Source organism: Ovis canadensis, chromosome 3, assembly GCF_042477335.2.
Source record: "Ovis canadensis isolate MfBH-ARS-UI-01 breed Bighorn chromosome 3, ARS-UI_OviCan_v2, whole genome shotgun sequence".
NCBI lineage: Eukaryota > Metazoa > Chordata > Mammalia > Artiodactyla > Bovidae > Ovis > Ovis canadensis.
In genome coordinates, this window is record NC_091247.1 from 85,705,994 (window position 1) to 85,718,938 (window position 12,945).

Consider the following 12,945-nt stretch of genomic DNA (forward strand, 5'->3'; position numbering starts at 1 on the left):
GAGACATTATTTTGCTGACTAAGGTCCATCTAGTCAAGGCTATGGTTTTTCTAGTAGTCATGTATGGATGTGAGAGTTGGACTATAAGGAAAGCTGAGTGCCGAAGAATTGATGTTTTGAACTGTGGTGTTGGAGAAGACTCTTGAGAGTCCCTTGGACTGCAAGGAGATCCAACCAGTCCATCCTAAAGGAAATCAGTCCTGAATATTCATTGGAAGGACTGATGCTAAAGCTGAAACTCCAATACTTTGGCCACCTGATGAGAAGAGCTGACTCATTTGAAAAGACCTTGATGCTGGGAAAGTTTGAGGGCAGGAGGAGAAGGGGACACAGAGATGAGATGGTTGGATGGCATCATCGACTCGATGGACATGGGTTTTGGTGGACTCTGGGAGTTGGATGGACGGGGAGGCCTGGCGTGCTGCGGTTCATGGGGTTGCTAAGAGTCAGACACGACTGAGCAACTGAACTGAACTGAAGAAATAATTACGTAAAGTTTAATTTAGTGTGATGACCATAGCACCTGTAGAAAGGTTGCTATTACAGCCTCATTTTTAGGCTTCATAAATATGAGCTTAAAAAATTGGTAGCTGTGAACATGGAGACCATGGCAGTGGTTATCAGAGGAGGAATAATTGTAGAGTAGATGATATGCCCCTATTGACTTCTCAACACCCAGACTTCTCCAACCTAGTCTTCGTCTCAGTGCTCTTCTTATCAAGTTTTTAATCCAATTTTTTCCTGCCTGAAAAAGAATATAATGGTTCCATGTATGTAAATTATACCTAAAAATGGCTACCTACAAGAAAAAAAGAATTTTACCTATGAGAAAATAGTCAACTTTTCTGAAATATTTATTTTATAAAGTGAGGAATACCTAACAAATATAAAACTGGAACTGCAAGATATTTTTTGTTAACTAGGTATAGTCTGAGTGTTCTCACACCTATTAGCCTATGGGAACCAAAAGAGTCACATCAATAATAAACGCGTACCCAAAAGACTTCAGTAACTTCCTCTCACAAAATCTTCACCAGTTAATTTGGGAGTTGTGACTGGGTATTTTGCATGCACTTAGGAACAAACCTGCTCATGTTCCTGTCTTGCTCTAATCTCCTGGTGGAAGTCCCTTGTTCAAAATCTGTTTGAAGGAGTCACCAACCCTGTTGCTGGAACTCACCAGATAAATTCTGCTTTTCGTCTGCTGAATTCCACACAGCACTTACTGTACTTGCTTTGCTCCACTCACTCAGAAATGAAGACAATATCCCCAGCCCACTCTGTTCTTTGTTACTTGGGTCTGACAGATTCTTGTTCACAATCTGCTCTCTTTTCCTTTCTTCCTCAGTTTTCAAATCACCCAAACCGCCAGTCAACACCTATGTTTGTTTACAGATTCAAATATATGCCCCAGAACCATCATTCTCTTTGCCAAAGTGGAGGTCCACTGGATCACCTGCTTTTCAGATAGAGCGCTTTTCAGAATAATGTCATTGAGACTTCCAAAATTAGCTTTTAATCATCCCGTACTAATGGAGCAGGGAACAGAATGGCTATGTACATGATGACAATGGTTTTATTCTTTCCTAATCCTACAGTGGCTGAATAGCCTACGCTCTTTGTTCTGTGTTCTATACTGGCCGTGCTGCTCAGCACACATTCATAAACGGAAGTTCTATTTCTTGTGCTCATTTCCATTAAATGATAGAATGAACGCTGTAAGTTCGGTTCATTTCAGGTGCTCAGTCGTGTCCAACTCTTTGCAATCTCATGGACTGCATCATGGCAGGCTTCTCTGTCCATCACCAACTACCAGAACTTGCTCAAACTCATGTCCATCAAACTCATGACAATTGAGTCGGTGATGCCATCTATCATCGATGGTGAGTCAGTGATGCCACCCATCTCATCCTCTGTCGTCCCCTTCTCCTCCTGCCTTCAATCTTTCCCAGCATCAGGGTCTTTCAAATGAGTCAGTACTTCACATCAGGTGGCCAAAGTACTGGAGTTTCAGCTTTAGCATCAGTCCTTCCAATGAATATTCAGGACTGATTTCCTTTAGGATTGAATGGTTGGATCTCCTTGCAGTCCAAGGGACTCTCAAGAGTCTTCTCCAACACCACAGTTCAAAAGCACCAATTGTTGGGCACTCAGCCTTCTTTATGGTCCAACTCTCACATCCATATGTGACTACTTGAAAAACCATAGCTTTGACTATACAGATCTTTGGCAGCAGAGTGACATCTCTGCTTTTTAATATGTTGTCTAGGTTTGTCATAGATTTTCTTCCAAGGAGCAAGCATCTTTTATTTTCATACCTGCAGTCACCATCTGCAATGATTTTGGAGCCCAAGAAAATAAAGTCTGTCATTATTTCCATTGTTTCCCCATTTATTCTGCAACTGTTATATGCTATAACTCCTAATACTTTTTTTTTTTTCAAAATTGGGCATCGTCAAAATGTTTTCAGTAACTTTCTCATTGAAGTCAAACATACATTAAGTTCTTACTCAAATCCAGTGATGGAGATTGGTGATGGAATAATTCTGAATTCACTTTTTTCTTGTATGAAGTTCCTTTCCTTTGAAATTATGGCAACTCTGAATGTGGACTAAGTCAAGAAGCATTCTGCAGAATCAGAATCACATCCAGTATTAATGAGTCATTCTGTCCTTCTTCATCTGAATCACATATCAATTTGGCTTTACGAGTTTTTAAAAAATGATTTTGTAACCATCTAAATAAAGTTTCTTTTGATGATATGCTTATAGTGGGGAGATAAACATTATTTCTAATAGTGAAATGTATCAATATAATAATCTTTAATGATTTAAATTCCTTAGATTTTATGAATCATAACAGTCCTTAATTTTAACACTTAATATTTTCATTTCAAAAATATTAAAGAGAATGTTTAAAAGCTTCAAAAACTTCATCATCCTATTAAAAATGCCTTTAAAAATCTCCCAAATTTCATTCTAGCTTTGTCTCTCTGTGCATATATTTTACATAACTGTGATCACAGAAATATATACTATATATGTAGTTCATCTAATAAGGATTCTCAACAAGAGGTGATTCCCACTCCCCCTGGGAGACAGTTGGAAATGTCTGGAGACATTGGATTGTCTTTACTAGGGACAGGAGTGCACTACTGGCATCTCATGGGTAGAAGACAGGGATGCTGGTAAACATGCTACAAAGTACAGGCCCCTCTCAAAAAAATGAATGATCCAGTCCAAAACGTCAACAGTCCCAAGATTAAGAAACCCTCATACATACACACACATTTGTATTATGCTTTTCAAAACTGTTAAATAATGCATCCTTTTTTGTAACAAGATTCTTAGAGTTATTCCTCATTTTATCTATTTGACAATCATAATTTATGTAAATGATTCCCCACTCTCAGATATAGATAATGTGAGCATCTTCATGGACATAGCTTTTAAATTTGTTTGGATGAAACTTATATTATTATGAGTAAAATTACTTTGATAAATGGTATTATTTTATGGCTCAAACTTGGTATAGGGACCTTATAAACATTAACTTAGCAAAACACATTCATTATTAATAGCTTATTAAAGAATTAAAGTTTGCCTTTAATTACAGTTTCTAATGCTCTGATTTTGTAAGTGGGATGTAATGGTGCTGGGTGAGGATTTTATCTGACAGTTTTAGCTTTTGAATAGGCAATGTGATTTCAGGAGCAGAGGATTTCTCTTTCCCCATGTTATCTTCCTCACTGTTTTATGAAATATCACTTAAGCCCATGGGAGGAAAAGATAACCATGTGCCTTAGCCTTCTCTAAAATATAAGTACTGGGACTTCTCTCACGGTTCAGTGGTTAATACTCCATGCTTCCACTGCAGGGTTTCAATCCTTGGTCAGGGAACTAAGATCCCACATGCCACATGTTGGCCAAAAAAAAGAAACACACACCTGTATATATACATGGATCCAGAGACAGCTGTGATGGGGTCTTATTCATCTTCGTATCTTTAGTGCCCACCATAACATCAGGTTGAAAATGTACATTATTATAAACATTTGTTGAATGGACAAAGAGGGGTAAGAGTAGTAACACATGAAGTAATTAACTGAATGTGTCTGACTTTATTGGGGCTGATGATAGCATAGAAAGGTTGGTGATCTCATAAAACCATTAGCATTCATGTTATGATTAGTTCTTATAGTTATCATTATACTATGATTTAAGAATTGTTGCCCTTGCTATCAGACTCTGCTAGAAATATCTGCTAAGGTTGGTGGTAGAAGCCAACATATTAAAGATCTGGGAACAAATACATTCCTCTTCCTCTTGGCCAGGATGAAAAAGCACTCTCTAGCAAGATAACTGAAGGCAATGGCACCCCACTCCAGTACTCTTGCCTGGAAAATCCCATGGGCAGAGGAGCCTGGTGGGCTGCAGTCCATGGAGTCGCAAAGAGTCAGACATGACTGAGCGACTTCACTTTCACTTCTCACTTTCATGCGTTGGAGAAGGAAATGGCAACCCACTCCAGTGTTATTCCCTGGAGAATCCCAGGGATAGGGGAGCCTGGTAGGCTGCCGTCTAAGGGGTTGCACAGAGTCGGACACGACTGAAGTGACGCAGCAGCAGCAGCAGCAGCAGCAGCAGCAGCAAGATAACATTGGTTTTTGTTTAGCAGGGACACAAAGGCATTAAAAATTAATTAACTGATTGATGAATTTTTAATAACTAGGGAATACATATACACAGCACAGAAGCTGAAAATTATAAAAGAATATATAAAATATTTTTTCAAACTGGGATTTCCAGCAATCCAGTTTCCCTCCCTGAGGGTCTAACATGGATACACTAGGTTTAGTCTAGAAACTGCCATAAACAACAGGTCACCAAATAAAGCACACAAGCAAAATAGGAGTTTGCCTCTGTCCTGTAACAGTCTGTAAGTACATGGGGGTGGCGCTGCTCCCCCTATTCCAGGACAAGGTGCCTTTAATTTGCTATTCTGCTCTTTTAGTGTTGTGCATGGTTAAAGCTAGCTTGGCAGCACATCTATACTCCAGCCATATAGGAAAAAGAAAGAAAGGTCATGAAAGTCAAACAGTTTCTTTTTAAACCAATGGTGCAGAAGTTGCACCATCATTTCTACTTATATTCCACTGGTAAGAATTTTCTCATGTGGCCATGTTTAGCTACAAAGGGAGGCTGGGAAATGAAGTCTTTAGCTGGGTGGTTGTATGCCTAGCTGAAAATGCAGAAGAGAACTGAATTTGTACTTATGAGTGTCTATAAATAAGCATTCTTTCCAAATGTGGCAATGATATTAACTGGATTATGAATCACTGAATCTGTCCCACTAGTGAACTATGAAGTCTGGCATGACAGAACTTGATCCCTCTAAAATACCAGGAGATAAACAGCAATCAATACATACTTGATTCGATCCATTTCATTTGTAGAATGTTTTCTTTAACCCATTCTTCTCTTTCTTATTTGAATCTCTAAGACTGTTGTTGCTCAGTTGCTCAGTCAGGTCCGACTTTTTACAACCCCATGCACTGCAGCACGCCGGGCTTCCCTGTCCTTCACTATTTCCTGGAGTTTGCTCAAACTCATGTCCATTGAGTCCGTATGCCATCCAATCATCTCATCCTCTGTTGTCCCCTTCTCCTCCTGCTTTCAGTCTTTCCTAGCATCAGGGGCTTTTCCAATGAGTCAGCTCTTCACATCAGGTGGCTGAAGCATTAGAGCTTCAAGGGCGTGATCATCTAGAGGTCACTGGCAAGCCAACATTCCTTCTCCACTACAACACCTGGCAGAGTTAATCTTTTAAAGTTGTGAAGTAAGGGAAATTTGTCTTTGGTAGTCTTAGCTTTCTTTGCCCTTCTTCCCTGGGCATACAATACCCAAGGTGCCCTGACCATTCAGAACCCCACACCATGGTACATATAAGACAGCTTTCCATGTAAGGTTGTGATTATAAAATTCCCTTCTTTGCTCACCCAGAAATTACCCCTTTATTACTCCACATCTAGCTGGTTGATAGGTTTGAGAAACGGAGTATAAAAGGGTTGTTTAAGGAGTAGTTGAAATGTTACCACTTGTGAAAAGAACTCAATCTGATTAGGTAGAATGGTTGCCTTACCTAGTTTAAAATGACTAGAGTTTGTCTTACTGTTTGCAGGACAAAACCAAAAACCAAAACAAAACAAAAACCTCAAACAACCTCCCCCCAAAACCACAAAAACAATATCCCCAAACATATAAACATAAAATGTCTTAATTATAGATTACACATTGGAATTTGCAGAGAAACCATTTTTGCAAATTTTCACTTCTTTTCTGCAAAAAGCATAGTACTATGGAAACAGTCAAGCGGATTGACTTTCTTCTCCCTTCCTATGGTCATTTTGGTGTCATTGGCAGAACAGCTGAGACCAACTTAAAACTGCTTTTGGACAAAGATAACTTGCTATATTAATATATTCTTTTCTCACTGTAAACATTACAAAATGTAAATCAACTATACTTCAATAAAAAATCTTTATTACAAGAGTTGATCTAGTGATACATAAGTTGATTATTGCTATTTTTAGTTTTATTAGTTTGTTGAAAGAATATTTAATATTTTAAAAACTACCTATGACTCAGGTTCCAAAATGAGCATATATAGGTCAATACTTGACCAAGATTCAATAATGGAAATGTTTATTCAAGTATTTTTCCCACATCACAGTATCAGTTCAGTTCAGTCGCTCAGTCGTATCCGACTCTTTGCGACCCCATGAATTGCAGTACCCCAGGCCTCCCTGTCTATCACCAACTCCCAGAGTTCACTCAAACTCATGTCCATCGAGTCAGTGATGCCATCCAGCCATCTCATCCTCTGTCGTCCCCTTCTCCTCCTGCCCCCAATCCCTCCCAGCATCAGGATCTTTTCTAGTGGGTCAACTCTTTGCATCAGGTGGCCAAAGTATTGGAGTTTCAGCTTCAGCATCAGTCCTTGCAATGAACACCCAGGACTGATCTCCTTTATGGACTGGTTGGATCTCCTTGCAGTCCAAGGGACTCTCAAGAGTCTTCTCTAACACCACAGTTCAAAAGCATCAATTCTTCAGCGCTCAGCTTTCTTCACAGTCCAACTCTCACATCCATACATGACCACTGGAAAAACCACAGCTTTGACTAGACGGACCTTTGTTGGCAAAGTAATGTCTCCGCTTTTTAATATGCTGTCTAGGTTGGTTATAACTTTCCTTCCAAGGAGTAAGCGTCTTTTAATTTCATAGCTGCAGTCACCATCTGCAGTGATTTTGGAGACCCCCAAAATAAAGTCTGACACTGTTTCCACTGTTTCCCCATCTATTTCCCATGAAGTGATGGGACCAGATGCCATGATCTTTGTTTTCTGAATGTTGAGCTTTAAGCCAACTTTTCACTCTCCTCTTTCACTTTCATCAAGAGGCTTTTTAGTTCCTCTTCACTTTCTGCCATAAGGGCAGTGTTATCTGCATATCTGAGGTTATTGATATTTCTCCCAGCAATCTTGATTCCAGCTTGTGCTTCTTCCAGCCCAGCATTTCTCATGATGTACTCTGCATATAAGTTAAATAAGCAGGGTGACAATATACAGCCTTGACGTACTCCTTTTCCTATTTGGAACCAGTCTGTTGTTCCATGTCCAGTTTTAACTGTTGCTTCCTGACCTGCATATAGGTTTCTCAAGAGGCAGGTCAGGTGGTCTGGTATTCCCATCTCTTTCAGAATATTCCACAGTTTATTGTGATCCACACAGCCAAAGGCTTTGGCATAGTCAATAAAGCAGAAATAGATGTTTTTCTGGAACTCTCTTGCTTTTTCCATGATCCAGTGGATGTTGGCAATTTGATCTCTGGTTCCTCTGCCTTTTCTAAAACCAGCTTGAACATCTGGAATTTCACGGTTCATGTACTGCTGAAGCCTGGCTTGGAGAATTTTGAGCATTATAGGTAGAAAATATTAATATGTCTATTGCACAATGATGTAAGGTACAGCCATCTAACCTGGAGGCTCTGCCTGCACATAGCTTAACCTAACTGCCCCAAGGATTGAAGGGAATCATCTCAGCGCACTCCATTCAGTGCGCAACCTGGTTGGAGAGGGCTGATAAAATGCTATTCAAAATGTAGTCTTCACATCATCAGCAGCAGCATCACCTGGGAGCTTGTTAGAAATGCCGAATCACAGCTCTATCACAATTTACTGGATCAGAATCTGCATTATTATAAGATTCCCAGGTGATTTATGTACACATTAAACTTTGAGAGCACTGATCTAGAAAACAGTGGATAATATTACTAGACAGCTGGGAGGCAAAATAGATAATCATTAACATGCTTTTTACCTTTCAAGAAGTTGTGCTAAAATGGCCTGACTGGGATCTGAGATTTGATCTTGTAACTTTTCTGGCAGCATGGAGCTCTCTCTATATAGAAAGTATATATAGAGAGAGTATTTTATATATATATATATATATATATATATTCAGTATTCTGTGAAATGTGCACAAAATGCATGGTCTACTTAAACCAAACATTCATTTGAGTATGGAAGATAAACAGGCTCGCACCCAACAGTCATCTCCTTCAAGCTTCAGGTATGCTTCCTGGATGGCAGACATTCTCTAGACTCTGTTTCAGCTCTTATATTATGGAAGTATGTAGGTTTCAACAAACGCTTCTATGTAAGATTTGGAAAGCTGTTTCTCTGATAGGTACAGATGTGGAGGCAATTCTTTCTTCTGTAGCAGAGTTACCAGAGGTGTCATTGTTCAGTCATTAGTTTTGTGAACGTTAGGAAGCATGGGTGGTGCGTCCATTTTGCTAGTTCAGATTGCTAGTTCAGGTGGTATAGTGTGATTCTGGAGCTCGCTGAGGAAGCGGCAGCTTCTTGATTCTGGTAGCTTCCAGACAATGGCTGCAATCCCGTAGTTCTGAAGATGTCAAGCTTCTCAAAAAAGAGGAGCATAGCTCTTTTGGTGTTAGCTCTGAGGTGTGGTTTTGAGAATTGCTCCCTTAATATTCTCAATTATTCTTTTCAAGTGTATTACTAACTGGAGTGTATTCTGTTCTCTGCATCCTAACTTTGACTGATATGATCTGCTCAATTTGTTTTTAGGACCACAAATTTTTCATTGACTTAGCAAATATTTATTGAACGCCTTCTCTGAAACAAGTGTTGAGACATATATATATATTATATATACATATATATAATATATGGGCTTCCCTGGTGGCTCAGAGGTTAAAGCGTCTGCCTGTAATTCGAGAGACCTGTGATCGATCCCTGGGTTGGGAAGATCCCCTGGAGAAGGAAATGGCAACCCACTCCAGTATTCTTGCCTGGAGAATCCCATGGACGGAGAAGCCTGGTGGGCTACAGTCCACGGGGTTGCAAAGAGTCGGACACGACTGAGCAACTTCACTTTCACTTTCATATATAATATATATATTTTTCAGATGTGTCAAATAATAGTTTTAGATCACAGAAATTGTATGTTGTTTTAAAAATTATATTTCCAGCAAAGTAAGTCCATCTAAATAGAGCAGAAAAATTAAAAGTTCCATTTCCAATCTAATCACCACAGATAGTTCATTTGTCCTCATTGGTATAATGAAAAGATTATGGGAATTTAGAGACAAAAGATTAGTCTTTCTGAACTTCATCTGACAAATGGAGGCAGTAAGGACCTGTGCTACCTCATAAGGTTTCTGTGAGAATCAAATGATGCCAAGTATGTGAAATTGCTTTATACACAGTAAAGTGCTACACAGTGCTGGTTATTTATAATTAGTTATAATAATTTTATCCTACAAAGTTTTCAACATTAGATGCTTATGATAGCAACTTTAAAGAAAACTTTTTTTGTTTGCCTAATTCTCAATTCAGTACAAATCTTGATTTTCATATAAAGGTATTCTGAAAGATAAATCAGAGTGACTACTCATTTTGGGAGAGGAATTTTATACTTTTGAAAAATATCCACAATAGGAAACCTTTTACTAAATATGCCTCTCTTACATTTAATAAAATTGTTGCTTTACATATTTAAATAATACACATCTTGGTACATTCAGTGCACAAAATGAGCTAATTATTTAGTTGTTTGAAAAACAATTATATCTTACAAATGATCTTATTTCAAATACTGGTAAGGAGCACATCAAATTATAAATCAGTCTTTGAGACACCTGCATAGTCATAATTTGCAAAGTTCACATGATTTTTTGTGATTTTTTTCAAGAGCTATGTGAAAGAGAAGCTTGATTTAGATCAAGAAATGTCTAGTTAGTGCCTCCTACATACCAGGCAATGTTTTAGGTTTTAAAGACACAAAGATGAAAAAGACACAGTCATCTTCTATGTTACACTTCAGTCCAGTACTATCCAAAGCTGCAGCCAATTGTACTTGGGGCACTGATCATTTAAGTATGGCTGGTATGACTCAGAAACTGAACTTTACATTTTTATCTATTTAAATTAAATAGCCGTTCGTCACTAGTGACCACTGTATTGGACAGCACAGGTCTAGGCCAAACCCAGCAGCTGACCTGTGGTTCCTGAGGATGCAGTGCTGGGAGGATGATGTATGGGCAAGACCCCTTTCTTTTGTCTTAAAATAAAGGTGGCCTATTAATTTTCTGGTCTTATAGGTGGCAGTGGGGAAAGCGGTGCAATGGTTTGGAAAAATAAACAGCAACAAGAGAAACAGTTATACAATTCTGTTTAAAATCTGTTGTTTTTGATTAAAATGTCCCCTAACATGTGACTGCAGCCATGAAATTAAAAGACGCTTAGTCCTTGGGAAAAAAGCTATGACAAACCTAGATGGCATATTAAAAAGCAGAAACATCACTTTGCTGACAAAGGTCTGTATAGTCAAAGCTATGGTTTTTCCAGCAGTCATGTTTGGATGTAAGAGCTGGACATTAAAGAAGGCTGAGTGCTGAAGAATTGATGCTTTCGAATTGTGGTGCTGGAGAAGACTCCTGAGAGTCCCTTGGACAGCAAGGAGATCAAAGCAGTCGATTCTAAAAAGAAATCAACCCTGAATATTCACTGGAAGTGCTGATGCTGAAGCTCCAATACTTTGGCCACCTGATGTAAAGAGCTGATTCATTGGAAAAGATCCTGATGCTGGGCAAGACTGACGGCAAGAGAAGGGGGCAACAGAGGATGAGATGGTTGGGTGGTATCACTGACTCAATGGACATGACTTTGAGCAAATTCCAGAAGATAGTGAAGGACAGAAAAGCCTGGCATGCTGCAGTCAATCAGGGTCACATAAGAGTCGGACACTACTTAGCGACTGAACAACGTTTAGAATGAAAGACATTGCCAGGCCAAGAAAGCTAGACAGCAAAGGTCAAAAAACTGAGGTCTAAAAAGTCTAGTTTAGGGACATCCCTGGTGGTCCCATGCTTAAGACTTTGAGCTACCATTGCAGGGTGCATGGATTCAATCCCTGGTTGGGGAGCTAAAGTCCCACATGCCACACAGTGAGGTCAAAAACAAAAACAAAAAAACACAAAAAACTATACTTAGTTTATGTGTTATTGTTAGCATTCCTTGTCATTTTTTATTGGCCATCAAAGATCAGAAAAGGATGAGGTTATTAGTAAATTCCTTATGAAAAACTTCCTTGATGGGGTGGGGTGGGCCATATCCAGGATATTTGTTCACTCAAATTTAAAAAGAACTGAGAGCTCATATTTAACAAAAAGGTATTGCATGCTACGGATCACTAATTATTGGGGTGATCTGTAGCACTTAATACCATTTTGTTAAATGTTAACAGCTACTGGTTAAATTTTTAAAAATTCATTTAAATTGAAGAATAATTGCTTTACCATATTGTGTGGCTTTCTGCCATACATCAACATGAATCAGTCATTGGTATACATATGTCCACTCTCTCAAAAATATGGAATGCTTCATGAATTTGCATGTTATCCTTGCACAGGGCTATGTTAATCTTCTCTGTATGGTTCCAATTTTAGTGTATGTGCTGCCGAAGGGTGGAGAAGGCAATGGCAACCCACTCCAGTACTCTTGCCTGGAGAATCCCAGGGATGGAGGAGCCTGGTGGGCTGCCATCCATGGGGTCACACAGAGTCGGACACGACTGAAGCGACTTAGCAGCAGCAGCTGCCGAAGTGATCACATGGTTAATTTTGCTTTACCTCTATTTTCATATGCAAGATGAATTTATTTTGATAAATTCTACTTATTCTAAACAGTGAACAGATGCTATGATTTTACTCTATTTATTACAGTTATTTTTAAAGATACCTAAACACTATCAGCTCACATGAGTCAGACAGGAAGGTAAAAATAATGTCAATATTGTTGCTAAGACTAGGGGTAAGTGGCTATAACTGATAACAAGAATATGACCTGTCACTGGTCATATACCACATATCCTTCTAGGGTCAATGTATTCATTTTGCAGATTTGTCACAAATTACTGTTTGTTTGTTTTTTTTTTTAAGAGACCAAACACAGTGGCAACTCCAGCCCAAAGCAGATGTGCCAGGTGACAGCATCTGAAATAGAATACCATTGTGGTTACACTTGACTGCACAGTTAGGTAATAGTGCTTTGATGCACTTCCTGCACGGTGCATACTCCTGGAACAGTGGTTTCTTTTCACCAAAACTAACCAAATGTGGACTGAATTAAAGGGGTTAATTTTGGTAATAGCACCATAGTGCTCATTCTTGGTGATCTCTTACAAGGAAAATGGTATCACAAACAGTATACTCTGGATTTGACAAACTTTCATAGGAACTATTAATAACTGAAATATCTCTGAATGGACTTTGTTTGAAGCTGGATTTCACGTTAAAGTGAAAGTCGCTCAGTTGTGTCTGACTCTTTGGAACCCCATGCACTATGCAGTCCACGGAAT

General features: G+C 39.0%; 1 non-coding gene across 1 annotated transcript; it reads right to left on the reverse strand.

The window, feature by feature from the left end:
• Positions 1–11,952: 11,952 nt before the first annotated feature.
• On the reverse strand, positions 11,953–12,061 carry LOC138438414 (U6 spliceosomal RNA). The gene has a single exon (XR_011256350.1). It is a non-coding gene; the product is annotated as a U6 spliceosomal RNA (small nuclear RNA).
• Positions 12,062–12,945: the final 884 nt, after the last annotated feature.